At 52.9% G+C, this 18,121-nt stretch overlaps 1 protein-coding gene across 3 annotated transcripts in view; it reads left to right on the top strand.

The window, feature by feature from the left end:
• Positions 1-18,121, top strand: part of LOC310684735 (snake venom vascular endothelial growth factor toxin HF-like) — a 78,103-nt gene that overhangs the window by 21,280 nt on the left and 38,702 nt on the right. Inside the window, exon 1 of one of the 3 annotated variants that reach the window (XM_083456233.1) lies at positions 4,793-4,959. The exons of 1 other annotated variant lie outside the window; for it this stretch is intronic. The gene's annotated coding sequence lies outside the window, so the exon portion shown is untranslated. Of the gene's footprint in view, positions 1-4,792; positions 4,960-18,121 lie in introns of those variants that run through there. One more of the 3 variants, XM_083456232.1, reaches the window with a different exon arrangement.

Genomic DNA, 18,121 nt, shown 5'->3' with positions numbered 1-18,121 from the left:
TTCCTTCAGAATGGAGAGGTTTGATCTTCTTGCAGTCCATGGGACTCTCAAGAGTCTCCTCCAGCACCAGAATTCCAAAGCATCCATTCTTTGGCGATCAGCCTTCTTTATGGTCCAGCTCTCACTTCCATCCATCACTACTGGGAAAACCAGAGCTCAAACTATACGGACCTTTGTCAGCAAGGTGATGTCTCTGCTTTTTAAGATGCTGTCTAGGTTTGCCATCGCCTTTCTCCCAAGGAGCAGGCGTCTTTTACTTTTACTGCTGTCACCATAACCTCTGGATTTAGGCCATGCAGGCTGAGTCTGCAGCATTGTGAGGGCACCACGTTGGCTACCCCTGGCCTAGAACTTTGTGTGCACGTTTCTTCCCCTCTCTCTTGCACTCCAGCAGGGCTGTTGGTGTGAGAAATGTGCAGAATTTCGACCACCAGCTCTGTTGGCGGCACACTGTGTCTCGGGTTCCCCTTCCTTCCTTCCTCAGCTGACAAAAACACACATGTCCCTCTGGACTGCGGCTGGTCATGTGAGCTGGAAGGAAAAGGTTTGGCAGAGGGGAGAGGGGGTGGGTGTTTGTGGTGGGGCAAGGAGGAATTGGCACGCCCTGTGGAAATAATAATCCTACCAGCAATAAGAGACCCGTGAGGACGGCTTGGAGTTCCTGGAGCAGAATCTGGCTGCTGCGGAGACTGGGGGGAAGGACTGAGGATGGGATGTCTGGAAGAAGCAGTGTACGTGTCAATAATAATAATAATAATAATAATAATAAATTTTATTTATACCCTGCCCTCCCCAGCCAAGACCAGGCTCAGGGCGGCTAACAACCAATAATAAAAACAAGTTGATTTAAATACAATTTAAAAAAACAAGATTAAAATACAACATTAAAACATTCGGATGCAGCCTCTTCACAGGAGGAGAAAGGAAAAAAGAAAGAGGGGGAGGGAATCAAACTGATTCTAAGCCAAAGGCCAGGTGGAACAACTCTGTCTTACAGGCCCTGCAGAAAGAAATCAGATCCCGCAGGGCCCTGGTCTCATGAGACAGAGCGTTCCACCAGACCGGGGCCAGCGTTGAGAAGGCCCTGGCTCTGGTTGAGGCTAATCTGACTTCCTTAGGGCCCAGGACCTCTAGGGTGTTGCTATTTATGGACCTTAAGGTCCTCCGTGGGGCACACAGGGAGAGGCAGTCCCATAGGTATGAGGGTCTTAGGCCGTGAAGGGCTTTAAAGGTCAAAAGCAGCACCTTAAATCTGACCCTGTACTCCACCGGGAGCCAGTGCAGCTGGAAAAGCACTGAGTGAATATGCTCCCATGGCAGAGACCCCGTGAGGAGCCTCGCTGCAGCATTCTGTACCCGCTGGAGTTTCTGGGACAGCTTCAAGGGCAGCCCCGCGTAGAGCGAATTACAGTAATCAAGCCTGGAGATGACCGTCACATGGATCACTGCCATGTGCATCTGTGAAACGCACCAAGCAGAATTTGAAGGTTTAACGGCTCTCCTTGGCAGTCTCCCCCAGCAGCTGGCATTTGGAGATATACTGCCCCTGAACGTGGATGCTCGTTTTGCTACGGTGTCTCCTCCTCCTCCAAAAAACGGCCTAAGGTGTAAAGCCTACACAAATCTTGAACCGAGTCGCTAAGGCCGTCGGACGGTGCTGTTTATGCCTCCTCCCAGGAACTCTTGCAGCCAAACTGGTGCCAAATGTCTTGCTCTGCTTTTATTTGGACCGCATCAGTGAGGTTGTCATCTGGGCAGCCCAGGACCTCCATGCACATTGCCCAGTTTTGCTCCCCAGAAGGTCATTTTGGTTTTGCAAAAACAAACTGTGATTCTCCAGTGGATTAATTACTCTCAGGTCACTTCATTCCCTCTCTAGACAGACAGATGCCCAATAACAACAACAACAACAACTCCATGAATGTTTCCATTCAGGAGCTAGCCTAGACAGCATCTTAAAAAGCAGAGACATCACCTTGCCAACAAAGGTCCGTATAGTTCAAGCTCTGGTTTTCCCAGTAGTGATGTATGGAAGTGAGAGCTGGACCATAAAGAAGGCTGATCACCAAAGGATTGATGCTTTTGAATTCTGGTGCTGGAGGAGACCCTTGAGAGTCCCATGGACTGCAAGAAGATCAGACCTCTCCGTTCTGAAGGAAATCAGCCCTGAGTGCTCACTGGAAGGACAGATCCTGAAGCTGAGGCTCCAAGACTTTGGCCACCTCATGAGAAGATAAGGCTCCCTGGAAAAGACCCTGATGTTGGGAAAGATGGAGGGCACAAGGAGAAGGGGACAACAGAGGACGAGATGGTGGGACAGTGTTCTTGAAGCTACGAACATGAGTTTGACCAAACTGCAGGAGGCAGTGGAAGACAGGAGTGCCTGGCGCGCTCTGGTCCAGGGGGTCACGAAGAGTCGGACACGACTAAACGATTAAACAACAACAGCCTTTTCTGGGTCATAGCAAGGGGCCAGCTAGTCCACAACCCTCCCACCAGAAAACCCCCCCAAAACAAACCCACACCAACTCCCCCCTATACCATCGCCTTCTTCTAGTTCGGGCCTATATGATGTGGCGTGCATCAGAGGGGTGGGGGTGGGGTCTCGAGACCCTAGGGCAGCCAGAATGGTTGATAGGAGGGGGAAACAGGTGGGTGGCAGTGGAGGGGGGCCGGAAGAGAGAAAGGAATCTCCCATGCAGAAGAGATCTCTGGACCAGGAATAGAGAGGGCCTTGTAGCCCCTCCAAGTGCTGCTCTCACCTCCCCAGACAAGTGCCCAGGTTGGCTGGTGGGTCCTGCAATAATAATAATAATAATAATAATAATTATTATTATTATTATTATTATTATTATACCCCACCCATCTGGCTGGGTCTCCCCAGCCACCTTCGGCAGCTTTCAACAAAGTATTAAAATACAGTAGTCTGTTAAACATTAAAAGCTTCCCTAAAGAGGGCTGCCCTCAGATGTCTTCTAATAGTCTGGTAGTTCTTCTCTTTGACATCTGATGGGAGGGCGTTCCACAGGGAGGGCGCCACCACCGAGAAGGCCCTCTGCCTGGTTCCCTGTAACTTCGCTTCTCGCAGCGAGGGAACCACCAGAAGGCCCTCAGCGCTGGACCTTAGTGTCCGGGCAGAACGATGGGGGTGGAGACGCTCCTTCAGGTCTACTGGACCGAGGCCGTTTACGGTTTTAAAGACCAGCACCAACACTTTGAATTGTGCTCGGAAATGTACTGGGAGCCAATGTAGGTCTTTCAAGACCGGTGTTATGTGGTCTCAGTGGCTGCTCCCAGTTACCAGTCTAACTGCCGCATTCTGGATTAGTTGTAATTTCCGTGTCACCTTCAAAGGTAGCCCCACGTAGAGCGCATGGCAGTAGTCCAAGCGGGAGATAACCAGAGCATGCACTACTCTGGTAAGGCAGGCATAGTGGGCAAGGAAGCACCTCCCAGGGTGGCCAAAAAGATAATCCATCATAGTTGGGATTGGAAGAGGCAGAAGCGATCGTAGGCAGGAGGCTGCAGATGTGTGTGGGGGGGGGCAGCAGGAGGAGAGAAGCGGTGGAGGGGGGAGGAAAGACTGATAAGCAGAGTATGGCTGGGGGCACAAGAAGCAGCAAAGCATCGTTCCAATTGCATCCATGTTAAGCTCTCCGAAAGAGCAGTGTGGGTTAATGACTGGGCTCCAGGAATGGAAGAGGAATGGGGGTGGGCGAGGTCCTTGCTTGGGGAGAAGATCGTCTGCCCCCCACCTATGGTGCCGTCCATGTCAGGAGGGGCGAGCAGGCAAGCGGGGGAGGGGCTCAGTCTTTGTGGGGGGCGGGCGGGGACTGGATTTGGAGCAGGAGGCGCGGGAGACCCAGCGCAGGCAGGAAGCGATGCGCAAAGGGGTCTTCTGGGGTTGGGAGGTGGGAGAAACCCCGAAAGGACCGAGGACCAGCGGAAGGCGGGCAGAGTCCCAGGAAAGGAAAGGGAATGAGTAGAAAGCCCGTGCGAGCAGGCGGGCTACGGGAGCGCAGCAGATGCTCCGGCCCGGCCTCGGGAGCTTTCATAGAATGGTTGATTTGGAAGGGATCCCCCGGGGTCATCCAGTCTGACCCCCACCTCCCTCAACCCCCCTGCAGTGCAGGAACCGCAGCTAAACCTTTTGCCTCTCCCTTCCGGGTTCCAGAGTTGGAAGGGACCCCCAGAGGTCATCCAGCCCAACCCCATTCCTGCAGTGCAGGAACCGCAGCGAAACCTTTTGCCTCTCCCTTCCGATCCTCTCCGGGTTCCTGAGTTGGAAGGGACCCCCAAAGGTCATCCAGTCTAACCCCCGCCTCTCCCAGTGCAGGAACCGCAGCTAAACCTTTTGCCTCTCCTTTCCGACCCTCCCCGGGTTCCGGAGTTGGAAGGGACCCCCAGAGGTCATCCAGCCCAACCCCATCCCTGCAGTGCAGGAACCGCGGCTAAGCCCTTTCCCTCTCCCCTCTGCCTTCCTTCCCTTCCTTCTCCGCCGGCCCCGTCCAGCTCCGGCGTCCCGGCTCGGCGATCCTCTCCTCGCTGTGCGAGCGCCCGGCCGCCCCACGTGGCTGGCATCCCGGCCGAGAACAAACAACCCGCCCGTCTCCCCGGCAACGGCGTTCCATTCCCCGCGCGCGTCATCACGCCGGCCGTTCGGGGCTTTGTTGACGTTGCCCGGCAACGGCGCCGCTGCCTTGGCGACGGCGGGGGGGGGAGCAGGCGGGGCGGGGCTTCCCGAGGGCAGCGCCAACGGCAGAAGCGAACCCTCCGGAGGCGGAGCCAGTCGGCTGCCGGCGCTCGGCGAGGCAGCCTCGAGACAGGGGAGGGGGCTGCTCGCTCTTTCTCTCTCCGCCCCTCCAGCCCCATTGAAAGTGGGGCTCACGATGAATTTGTAGTAGAGCCTTCTCCCCACTACTCGTTAGACGAATGCCAGGGGAGGGTTTTGTTTATCAGGTGAGAAAGAGGAGGCGGAGGAGGGAAAAGTTTGTTTACTAGTAGGATGACATAGGGAGACCCCTGCGGGGTTTGCATGTGGGGTGAAATGTGTGGGAGGGAGTGGGGCCCCCTGTCGATCTGGGGTGGGGATGACAGCTGGTCAACGTAAACGGACTCCCCACGCCCTTACCTCTGCCAAAATACTGATATTGATTCACTGAGAAATATAATACCGTGACCCCCTTTGATCAATGGGACCCCCCTTGCAACCTAGGAGTAGTTTGCTTGTGTACGGATAAATCCAGTGATATTTGGAATGCATTAACATGAATTGTAGTGACTTGTTCATAATTGCATCCTCGTCGGAATCCACCGTTACATTGGCCAGAAATCGAACCCGGGTCTCCCGCATGGCAGGTGAGAATTCTATCACTGAACAACCAATGATGCGGGTGGCTCTGTGGTCTAAACCACTGAGCCTCTTGGGCTTGCTGATCGGAAGGTCGGCGGTTCGAATCCCCGCGACGGGCTGAGCTCCCATTGCTCTGTCCCAGCTCCTGCCAACATAGCAGTTCGAAAGCACACCAGCGCAAGTAGATAAATAGGTACTGCTGCGACGGGAAGGTAAGTGGTGTTTTCATGCGCTCTGGTTTCCACCACGGTGCTGGCCACATGACCTGGAAAGCTGTCTGTGGACAAACGTCGGCTCCCTCGGCCTGAAAGTGAAATGAGCGCCACAACCCCACAATTGCTTTTGACTGGACTTAACTGTCCAGGAATCCTTTACCTTTTACCTTACCTTTACTCGTCAGAATAATAACATTTATTATATACCTATATAGCGTACTGTATAACGGTTTCAAGTATCTTTTGGTTTTGGTTTCGTTCACTTTATCGACTGAAATTTGTCAATTTATATATATGGGAGTAAGGAACCGTTTTCAGTCCTCGGGGGCCACATTCGCTTCCGGCAGCCATCTGAGGGCAGCATGGGGTGTGTGGCTAGGTGCGAAAAGTGAGTGAAAATTCTACTTTTGCACCGGTAGACTGTTTTGGCCATTAACTTGGAAAAGAGGATCGGACCAGTTCGTGGAGGAGAAGAGGTGCTGGAAGCTGCAGGAGGGGAGAGTTTTGTGTTCGAATCCTGATTGTGGTGTGTTTGTCCATCATGGGCATCTGCTTGGCCACTGTGAGGAAAGGAGGCTAGAATCATAGAGTTGGAAGAGACCACAAGGGCCATCGAGTCCAACCCCCTGCCAAGCAGGAAACACCATCAGAGCACTCCTGACATATGGTTGTCAAGCCTCTGCTTAAAGACCTCCAAAGAAGGAGACTCCACCACACACACTAGCAGCCAGGCTTTCCTTGTATTCTACACACAAACACACACCTCTATCCTACACAAGATATCCATTCTACACAAGAGGCACTGCCAAAGGACATATCCGAGCACTTGGGGAAGCGGTTGGTGCCCAGACAGGGGAAATGTGATGCATGACTCCGTGGAGTATTTGATGGGCCAGATAGGGAGAGCACCAAGAGCCGCGATTGGCCCCTGCACCCGAGGTTCCCCACCCCTTCCTCTTGTGGAGGAGACACACAAATAAGAACTTTAGAAGATTATCACAGGGTCAGGGTAGTTCTGATGGGGAGAGGTGGTCCTTGAGTATTGCAGTCCTGAGCCATTTAAGACTTTATAAGTCAAGAAAAGCACTTTGAATTGGGCCTGGGAACTGACTGGCAGCCAGCGCAGTCGGGCCAGGTTGGGTGCAATAGGCTCAAACCGTCTTGCTCCTGTGAGCAACCTGGATGCCAAATTCTGCACCGGCTGACGTTTCCGAACTGTCTTCAAAAGCAGCCCCATGCAGAGGCAGAGCTAGCTGCTCCGGATCCCGGAGCGGCGCGCACGCTTTGCACCCATAGGCGGGGCGTGCCACCCACAGGGCAGCGCCGTGAGTGTCCCACGGGGCAGGGCATCAAAAACGGGGGTGGCGCCACCCACAGCAAACGTCCCACAGGGCGCTGTCTGTGGCGAGCGTCTTTTTATATCTATAATCTACATTTTTATTGGTTTTTTTAACATATCATTTTCAACAGTCATATTACATAACTTTTCATCTTATACAATATTTTAGACTTCCATCGACACCTCTGATGGTTTTTCATTCTTTATCACTTACTCTGCATTTCTTAATTTCACTATTACTCTTAATTGTCACTAACTAATAATTCTCCTCATAGGGACCCAGGTGGCGCTGTGGGTAAAAGCCTCAGCGCCTAGGGCTTGCCGATCGAAAGGTCGGCAGTTCGAATCCCTGCGGCAGGGTGCGCTCCCATCGTTCGGTCCCAGCGCCTGCCAACCTAGCAGTTCGAAAGCACCCTTGGGTGCAAGTAGATAAATAGGGACCGCTTACTGGCGGGAAGGTAAACGGCGTTTCCGTGTGCGGCTCTGGCTTGCCAGAACAGCGATGTCACGCTGGCCACGTGACCCGGAAGTGTCTCCGGACAACGCTGGCCCTTGGCCTCTTAAGTGAGATGGGCGCACAACCCTAGAGTCTGTCAAGACTGGCCCGTACGGGCAGGGGTACCTTTACCTTTTTAATAATTCTCCTCATAGTCTTCCTTGCAATCTTTCGAATAATCCTCCTTACGAAGCTCCTTGCAGTCCTACTAGCGTAATCTGTTCAGTACAATTTCCAAATAGTTTGTATATTTACTCCAGTCTTCTGAGAATCTCTGATCCCGCAGGTTTCGAATCCTTCCAGTTAATTTATCAAGTTCTGCGTAGTCCATCAATTTCATCCTCCATTCTTCTTTCGTCGGTAATTCTTCTTGCTCCGTGGTGAGCGTCTTATGGGGGGCGGTGCAGAGAGCGTCCCAGGGGGCGGGGTGGCAATGTCACCCCCCTAAGGGATGACACCCGGGGTGAACCGCACCCCCCACACCCCCCATTCTCCACCAGTGGCCCCAAATATAAGGCATTGCAGTAATCTAACCCAGAGTTTCCCTAGAAATGGAATTCTCAGAGAACAGCACAATTCTCTCGGTCTCTAACAAAGGAGAGTCTTCCACACGTATTAACTACCAGTGGAATATTTAGGCTTTGTTTTATTGGTGACCCCCATTATGGCAGCCTCTCCTTTCTGCAGGTTTTTTAAACAGAGCTTGGGCAGGCAAGTACGTTTCCGAGCACAATTCAAAGTGTTGGTGCTGACCTTAAAAGCCCTAAATGGCCTCAAAGGCCCAGTATCCCTGAAGAAGCATCTCCACTCCCATCGTTCTACCCTGACACTGAGGTCCAGGTCTTCTGGCGGTTCCCTCCCTGCAAGAAGCCAAGTTACAGGGAACCAGGCAGAGGGCCTTCTCGGTGGTGGCACCCTCCCTGTGGAACGCCCTCCCATCAGATGTCAAAGAGAAAAATAGCTACAAGACTTTTAGAAGACATCTGAAGGCAGCCCTGTTTAGGGAAGCTTTTAATGTTTAACAGACCACTGTAGTTTAATATTGTGTTGGAAGCCGCCCAGGGTGGCTGGGGAGACCCAGCCAGATGGGCAGGGTATAAATAATAAATTATTCCTATTATTATTTTGGGATTCTTTTGATGTGATTCCTGCATTGCAGGGGGTTGGGCCCTGTGGGGGGGGGTGTCCCAACTTGACAATTCCACGGTTCTGTTTTGGTGCTCGTGCATGTGTGAACATTCATGCAAGGGATCGTGCAGCTGTGCAAGTAACGCTGTATGTGTGCGTTTGTGGGAATGCATGTGTGTAAACGGAGACGTTTGCACCAGCAGGGGTGAAAGCCCGGCTGCATCTCCTGGCCTGTGATTGTGCAGAGACACAATCGCACAAGATGTACGTGTGTTTTTGTGTTGCAGAGGCAGAGCTGCCTTATCTGGGTGAGTGTGCCAGGAGGTTTTGTGTGCGAAAGGTGACTCCAGCCCAGCAGCGCACTCCCAGCGCATTGCGTGCCAGCGGCCTCTGGCAGCGGCAGGAGCTCAGCCTATCCCTCCTCAGCTGTGGCTTCTGGCCCCGGACCAGGGGAATTTGGCCGGTGGCCTCGGTAAATAACAACAGCCAGAATTGGAAGGCGAAACTTGTTGCTAAGAGACCAATGTTTTGCTCCGGCAAAGCTGGGGCCTCCAGTCTGGGAGGGAGGCGGGCCGAGGAGCATGGGAACAGGGACAGAGGGAGGAAGAGGGGGGGGACGGGGACCACAGGATCATAGCATTGGAAGGGCCCCCCAGGGGTCATCTAGCTCAACCCCCTGGCAACTCAGCGGAAGTATAACTTCATTTCTTTTTTTGTGGGGTACTGCTGCCAGCAGGGGGAAAGAGACCAGGGGCAAATGAAAAGGAGGTTCCCCAGTTTTCTAAGGGTGTAAGAAGATCAGAGGAGCTTGTTGGATCAGCCCAGCATCTTGTTCTCATGGTGGCCGGCCAGAGGCTTGTGGGCAAGAAGGATTCTCCCCTCCTGTGGTTTCCAGCAACTGGTATTCAGAAGCATCAGTGCTGCCAGCTGTGGAGGCAGAGCCTAGCCATTGAGGCTACAAATAACCATCGATAGCCCTCTCCTCCTCTGTGAATTTGTCAAATCCAAAATGGAGGCAGTGAGAGATTTTACTTTCTTGGGCTCCACGATAACTGCAGATGGTGACAGCAGTCACAAAATTAAAAGACGCCTGCTTCTTGGGAGAAGAGCAATGACAAACCTAGACAGCATCTTAAAAAACAGAGACATCACCTTGCCAACAAAGGTCCGTATAGTTAAAGCCATGGTTTTCCCAGTAGTGATGTATGGAAGTGAGAGCTGGACCATAAAGAAGGCTGATCTCCAAAGAATGGATGCTTTTGAATTATGGTGCCGGAGGAGACTCTTGAGAGTCCCATGGACTGCAAGAAGACCAAACCTCTCCATTCTGAAGGAAATCAGCCCTGAGTGCTCACTGGAAGGACAGATCCTGAAGCTGAGGCTCCAAGACTTTGGCCACCTCCTGAGAAGAGAAGACTCCCTGGAAAAGACCCTGATGTTGGGAAAGATGGAGGGCCCAAGGAGAAGGGGACGACAGAGGACGAGATGGTGGGACAGTGTTCTCGAAGCTTCCAGCATGAGTTTGACCAAACTGCGGGAGGCAGTGGAAGACAGGAGTGCCTGGCGTGCTCTGGTCCAGGGGGTCAAAAAGAGTCGGACACTGACCTTAAACCCTTTCATTTATGTATCTTCACAGATATTCTAAGATTATAATACAGTGCTACCTCTGGTTACGTACTTAATTCGTTCCGGAGGTCCGTTCTTAACCTGAAACCGTTCTTAACCTGAAGACCACTTTAGCTAATGGGGCCTCCTGCTGCCACCGCATGATTTCTGTTCTCATCCTGAAGCAAAGTTCTTAACCCGAGGTAATATTTCTGGGTTAGCGGAGTCTGTAACCTGAAGCATCTGTAACACGAGGTACCATTGTATTTTTCGATTTCCCCCTCCATTCGTTCACCCCCTAGCTCTTCTGCATTTTCCCAATTACTCGCTACAACCTGTCTGGCTTCCCGGAGCTTTGCAATCCTTATTTCACCCCTCCTTGCAGCAACCCCTTTTGAGCCTGGCCGCGCTTGGTCCCATTTCACACACGGGAAAACTGAGGCGGGGAAGGCAGTGTCTTGCCCGAGGCCACCCACTGAGATCACAGAGACAGGGGCCTGGTTCTAATTGCAGTTCACCCGGTCAGACACACACTCTCTCTCTCTCTCTCTCTCTGTTTTGCCTCATCTGCAAAACAGATTCAGGAGGAGTGCCGTGTGTGAACCCAGAATCTTTGCACCTCCCTCTCCAAAGTTCTGCCCGCCTGCTCCTCTCCCTTAGCCGCCCAGCCCAGCCCTTGCCAGTCACCCAGGCTGCACTCACCCTCCCCACCCCCGCCGTAAGGTGTGTACCTGCTCTGGGTTAGCCAGGGGGTTCTACGGAGAATTTTGGCAGGCTGGGCGCATTCCTCCGAGGGGCTGGCAAGAGCCCGCGCCTGCTCCCTCCCTCCTGGAAGTCCTGTTGCTTACATAAACAGCATTTGCTGGAGGCCCCTCCACGGCTCTGTTTGTTTGCTCGCCCGCCCGCCTAGAACTATCGGGTCGCTAAGGAGTTGGGGGGGGGGGTTGCATAGCAGGCCTCGCCTATATATTTATATACACACTGTTGTCACAAAGCCAGCCTCCCCTTGCTTCCTTCGCCCCACGCTTCTGTGTGTTTTTGCCCTCCTCCACCAAAGAATGATAGAATTGTAGAGTGGGGTGGGATACCCAGAGGTCATCCAGCCCAACCCGCCCCCGCAAGGCAGGAATCGCAGCGGGGGGATCCCCCGACAGGTGGCCTTCCACTCCCTGTTGAAAAACCTCCAGCAAATGGGAGTCCTCCACCTTTCCAGGGAGTCCCTTCTACGGTCTAAACAAAAATTATTCCCGGTGTTTAGCTGGAATCTGTTTTCTTGTCCTTTGGGTCGGGTCCCACGCACAGAGTTGGAGGGTATCTTATCATAACATAAGAACAGCCCCCCCCCCCAGGAGGCTAACGGTCCGTCAAGTCCAGCGTCCGCTTCTCACGGTGTCCAGCCAGATGCCCATTCCGGGAATCCCGCAAGCGGGACCCGAGTGCGAGAGCAACTCTCTCCTCCTGTGTTTTTCACCAGCAGGTATTCGCAAGCAGAGGCAGGGCACAGCTGTCCTGACCTCAGGAGCCATCAGTAGCCCTTTCCTCCACCAATTTGTGCGATCCTCTTTTAGAGCCACCCAGGTTGGCTGCCTATCTTCCCTGCAGCAGTGAGTTCCGCAGTTTAGCTCTGCGCCGCCTGAGGAAGTCCTTCCTTTTATCCGTCCCAAACCTTCCATCTCCGTTGAAGGTCCACAAGCTCCAGAGAAGAACTTTTCTCTGCGCACTAGCAGGTCCCCCTTGTCCAGTTCAAGACATGCGATGTCAGATGGGAAAGATGGAGATCTTCAGGCCCAGCAGCTGAATGCATCTCTCCTGGACCCTTCCCAGGTTGACCCCTCCCAATATCACTTCTCCCCCTCCTCCTTCCGAGGCTTAAGCTGCCAGCCTCCTCCTCGTTGCCCCTAGTAGAGCTCAGCAGGGAGAAGGCTGAAGCAGAATTCCTTGTCATTTGGCTCTGGCGCCCCCTACTGTCAGGCTCCCTGACTTATGCCCTACCAGCTGCCTGGACACATTCCAAGCAATCAGAGCCCATTTCCGGAGGCACGTCTGTCCCGCTCTGGAACAGCACGTACCATGAGGGCGTTTCAGGCTTAAGCCTTACTTCCCTGCATTGGTTCTGTCTACAGAGAGCACTGGGCTCATCATCAGTGAGATAGACCTTCAGGTTATGTTGGAAGACCATGACCAGCAGTGCTCGCCCCCTAAATGATGGATGAGGGGTCCCCGCAAGAACTTTTCTGCCCCATCTCCCACCGCTCCCAATATTCCTCATGGAGGACCCAGTGGCGGACTTTAAAATTTCAGATTTCAGAGGCACCCAGCCTCTTGCCTTCCGCTTTGAATCACTGTTGCAGCGCCCCCTGCAGGTCCCTCTCGGCTCGCCACCCAGTCACTCTGTCCTAAATCCGCCTCTGCTGTAGGAGAGGGCTATGGATGGCGTTGGCTGCTAGCCACTATGGATGGCCGTACTCTGCCGCCTCCACAGTCGGGGACTGCAATGCATCTGAATATCACTTGCTGTTGCGCTCCGTCTTGCTTGGGGGTTTCCCTTGGGGGGCACCTGGCTGGCCACTGCGGTGCTGAATTAAGAGAATCTAATTAGAGAACCATAGAATTGTAGCTTTGTTAGGGACCCCCAAGGCTCATCTAGCTTTGAGAACACTGTCCCACCATCTCGTCCTCTGTCATCGCTTCTCCTTGTGCCCTCCATCTTTCCCAACATCAGGGTCTTTTCCAGGGAGTCTTCTCTTCTCATGAGGTGGCCAAAGTCTTCAGGATCTGTCCTTCCAGTGAGCACTCAGGGCTGAATTCCTTCAGAATGGAGAGGTTTGATCTTGCAGTCCATGGGACTCTCGGGAGTCTCTTCCAGCACCATAATTCAAAAGCATCCATTCTTCAGCCTTCTTTATGGTCCAGCTTTCACTTCCATACATCACTCCTGGGAAAACCATAGCTTTTACTATACAGACCTTTGTTGGCAAGGTGATGTCTCTGCTTTTTAAGATGCTGTCTAGGTTTAGGTTTGTCATAAGATGCTGTCTAGGTCTGTCTAGGTTTGTCATTGCTTTTCTCCCAAGAAGCAGGCGTCTTTTAATTTCGTGGCTGCTGTCACCATCTGCAGTGATCATGGAGCCCAAGAAAGTAAAATCTCTCACTGCCTCCATTTCTTCCCCTTCTATTTGCCAGGAGGTGATGGGCCCAGTGGCCATGATCTTCGTTTTTTGATGTTGAGCTTCAAACCATATTTTGCACTCTCCTCTTTCACCCTCATTAAAATGTTCTTTAATTCCTCCTCACTTTCTGCCATCAAGGTTGTGTCATCTGCATATCTGAGGTTTTTGATATTTCTTCCGGCAATCTTAATTCCGGCAATCTTGCGATGGGTACTGTCCACTTTTGGCGTAGCCAGATCGCAGTGCCCACGGGGCGCCCCCCCCAGCTCCTCAGAGGAAGGATGGGGAAAAACGCAGCGAGCAAACAGACCCCCCCCCATCTCTGCCCCCTCCCCTGCGCCTGAGCATCCTCTCTGAGCAATGCACCTCTTCTTCCTAAGGGGTGCCCCCGGTTTGATCTCTCCGGAGACGGCGGGGGTGACCTGCGCGCGCGCAATGATGGGCTGTGCGCTGGGGGAGTGCCTCTCCGGCTGACTGTCCCCGCAGACGCACGCAGATGCGCGGGCGCGCACGCCAGCTGTGGCCGCCGGAAGCCCGCGCGCCTCGCCGCGGGGCTGCTCCATATAGAGGCGCGCGGCTATTTTGGGCTGCAGCGCTGCCGAGCAAGTGAGGAGAGGGGCTATTTATAGCATCCGGAGGGTAAAAATGGAAGGCGCTCTCCTGAGCTGCCCGGAGGAGCGCGCAGCGGATTGCGGGGAGGGCCAGGCGAGGATGGGGCACCTTAGGTGCACCCAGAACCTGGATGGATGGATGCAGAGAAGGAGGGGGGGGGGTCCCTTATTCCCACGCTGGGGGGGGGCGCATCTTGAATAAAGGGAGCTGCAGAGCTCTGAGCCCCCAAATTGGCCTTGGACACCACCACCCAGGCCAGACCTCCATGCCCCCCCCCCGCCAGCCCTCCGGGGTGCTCGCCTGCTCCAGAACTCTTGGGTGCAAAGCCCAAGGGGATTCCTTCCTTCCTTCCTTCCTTCCTTCCTTCCTTCCTTCCTTCCTTCCTCTACGAAGAAGGAGCTGGGTTTGATCCGCACGGGACGCGCGCCTAGAAGATCCGCAGGAGACCCAGGAACCCAGATACCCACCTAGTAGCAGGGGGGACTGATGGACCGTTCTGCACGCCAAGCAGCTTAGCCAACGCGCGCTCTCCCGCGGCTCTTCGCGCGGCTCTCTGCTGCCCTTTAGTGGCCGCTCTCCGCAAGCGCCACGGTTTGTGGCTCTCGAGTACTGCAGCGGTACCTCGGATTACAGACGCTTCAGGATACAGACGCTTCAGGTTACAGACTCCGCTAACCCAGAAATAGTACCTCGGGTTAAGAACTTTGCTTCAGGATAAGAACAGAAATCGTGCTCCGGCGGCAGCGGGAGGCCCCACTAGCTAAAGGTGTACCTCAGGTTAAGAAAAAGTTTCAGGTTAAGAAGGGACCTCCGGAACGAATTAAGTTCTTAACCCGAGGTATCACTGTACAGAGAACATTCTCGCCCCTGAAAAGAATTCAGATTTAATTCGAATAAGTGCGAACTATTGGCGGGCAGGGGAGACCCAGAGCGGACCCCCGTGCCCGCACACACAGCACACAAAGACCAGTGAGGAACAGTTGAGGGACCTGGGTAGGGTACCTGGAGTATCCAGTTTGGGGCACCAGTTAAAGAAGTATACAGTATTGACAAACTGGAACAGAGGAGGGCAATCCAGGTGATCGAGGGTCTGGAAACCAAGCCTTATGAGGAGCGGTTGAAGGAGTTGGGTCTGTTTAGCCTGGAAAAAAGGAGACTTGAGAGGAGATAGGATAAAGGTAAAGGGACCGCTGACCATTAGGTCCAGTCGTGGCCCACTCTGGGGTTGCGGCGCTCATCTCACTTTATTAGCCGAGGGAGCCAGCGTACAGCTTCCAGATCATGTGGCCAAAATGACTAAGCCGCTTCTGGCGAACCAGAGCAGCGCACAGAAACGCCGTTTACCTCCCCACTGGAGTGGTACCTATTTATCTACTTGCACTTTGATGTGCCTTCGAACTGCTAGGTTGGCAGGAGCAGGGACCGAGCAATGGGAGCTCACCCCATTGCGGGGATTCGAACCACCGACCTTCTGATTGGCAAGGCCTAGGTTCTGTGGTTTAGACCACAGCGCCACCAGCGTCCCACCCTAACCCTAGGCTCTGTGGTTTAACCCACAGCGCCACCCCGCCATCTTCAAATATCTAAAGGGCTGTCACATGGAAGAGGGAAGAAGCTCAGGAGCATGAAATCATAGAATTATAGAATTGTAGAGTTGGCAGGGACCCCAAGAGTCACCTAGGAATCTCTGGCAGATGGCCCTCCAGCCTCTGCTTAAAAACCGCCAAAGATGGAGAGCCCCCCCCACTTTCTGAGGGAGTCCATTCCACATTCGAATTACCGTCAGAAAGTTCTTCCAAATGTTTAGTCAGAATCTCCTTTCTTTTACTTGAATCCATGGGTTCGGGTCCTCCCCTCTGGAACAAGAGAAAGCAAGTCTGCTCCATCCACAATATAAACCTTTAGAAATTTGAAGATGGCTATCGTATCTCCTCTCCGCCTCCGCTTCTCCAGGCTAAACATTCCCAGCTCCTTCAACCATTCCTCACAAGGCTTGGTCTCCAGACCCTTGGTTTCATCTTGGTCACCTTCCTCTGCAACACCTTCCAGCTTGTCAATATTCTTCTTAAACTGGTGTCCAAAACTTGACACAGGACTCCAGGTGTGCTCTGACCAAGGCAGAGTAAAGCATTTCACTATGGGGATGTGGGTGGCGCTGTGGTCTAAACCACTAAGCCTCTGGGGCTTGCTGGTCAGAAGGTCGGCGGTTCAAATCCCTGCGATGGGGTGAGCTCCGTTGCTCGGTCCCTGCTCCTGCCAACCTAGCAGCTCGAAAGCACATCAAAGTGCAAGTAGATAAATAGGTACCACTCCGGCGGGAAGGTAAACACCGTTTCCATGAGCTGCTCTGGTTCGCCAGCAGCGGCCTAGTCATGCTGGCCACATGACCCAGAAGCTGTCTGTGGACAAACGCCGACCAGAAGGTCGGTGGTTCGAATCCCCATGACGGGGTGAGCTCCCGTTGCTTGGTCCCTGCTCCTGCCCACCTAGCAGTTCGAAAGCACATCAAAGTGCAAGTAGATAAATAGGGACTGCTGTGGCGGGAAGGTAAACGGCGTTTCTGTGCCTCTCTGGTTCACCAGAAGCGGCTTAGTCATGCTGGCCAAGCTCCCTCGGCCTATAGAGTGAGATGAGCATGCAACCCCAGAGTCGTCTGCGACTGGACTTAACTGTCAGGGGTCATAGAATCATAGAGTTGGAATAGACCACAAGGGCCATCGAGTCCAACCCCCTGCCAAGCAGGAAACACCATCAGAGCACTCCTGACATATGGTTGTCAAGCCTCTGCTTAAAGACCTCCAAAGAAGGAGACTCCACCACACTCCTTGGCAGCAAACTCCACTGTCAAACAGCTCTTACTGTCAGGAAGTTCTTCCTAATGTATAGGTGGAATCTTCTTTCTTGCAGTTTGGATCCATTTCTCCGTGTCCGCTTCTCTGGAGCAGCAGAAAACAACCTTTCTCCCTCCTCTATGTGACATCCTTTTATATATTTGAACATGGCTATCATATCCCCCCTTAACCTCCTCTTCTCCAGGCTAAACATGCCCAGCTCCCTTAGCCGTTCCTCATAAGGCATCGTTTCCAGGCCTTTGACCATTTTGGTTGCCCTCCTCTGGACACGTTCCAGTTTGTCAGTGTCCTTCTTGAACTGTGGTGCCCAGAACTGGACACAGTACTCCAGGTCCTTTACCTTTTTTTTATCATTTCACTTGATCTGGACCTGAGACTTCTGTTTATGCAGCCTAGCACTGCATCAGTTCCCGTCCTCCTGCTGCATCAGACTCTTGGCTCCTGGAAAGCTTGTGGTCTACCAAGACGCCTAGATCCCTTTTACACATGGGCTGCTATCACATCTCAGTCTCCACCCCCACCCAGGCTAAACATACCTAGCTCCCTGAACCATTCCTCAAAAGGCTTTCTTTCCAGACCCTTGATATCTCGCTCGCCTTCCTCTGCGCACGCATTCCCCTCCTTTTGTCAAATCCCAGTCTGTGATGATCAGGCTTTGCTGAAATCCCCCACAACTCCACTCCGAGGCCTGAAAAGGAAATTTGTTCATTTATTTGGATGATTCAGATGCTGCCCTTGGCACAAGCTGCTGGCAGCTTACAATAAAAACAAGTAAATAAGAACACACACACACACGAAAAATCAATTAAAACACACAACAGCAAATCACTGAATGGGTGGTTAGTAATATTCTTTTATTTAACCGTTCAGTAAATCTCTATCTTGCCCTTTCTTCCAAAACAGAAAGCATCGAAATGTTAAAACAGTGCAATTGAAAATAGATGAAAACCCATTTAATGCTGCTGTGTGCCAGAAGGCTTTGGTATCCCTGCGATTACGCATTGCAAGTATTTCAGGGTGTCAAAAGGGGCCCCTGGAGACCAGGGTTCAAAGCCCCACACATCTGTGAAGATCACTGGGGTGCATAAAAGCACCCCACTAGAAATCTCAAGAGCCTATCCCAAAAGATATGGGGGTCTAGTTCTCTTGGAACATCTAACTCACGGCCCACTAATCCAAGGGGAGACTGAAGGCAGTGTGGTGTAATGGTTAGTGCATTGGAGACAAGTGCCATTGGCATAACCGGAGGGGGCAGCTGCCCCCCATCAAGTAAAACAAACAGACAAACAACTAACTGAGGTTACTAAAGATGTTGTGGAGGGCGCAGGTTTATATCTTCACGGCAGAGCTA

This window comes from Podarcis tiliguerta, assembly GCF_965153285.1.
Source record: "Podarcis tiliguerta genome assembly, chromosome: 8".
NCBI lineage: Eukaryota > Metazoa > Chordata > Lepidosauria > Squamata > Lacertidae > Podarcis > Podarcis tiliguerta.
Note: the sequence above shows the minus strand (reverse complement) of the source record. Positions and strands in the feature narration are given on the sequence as shown.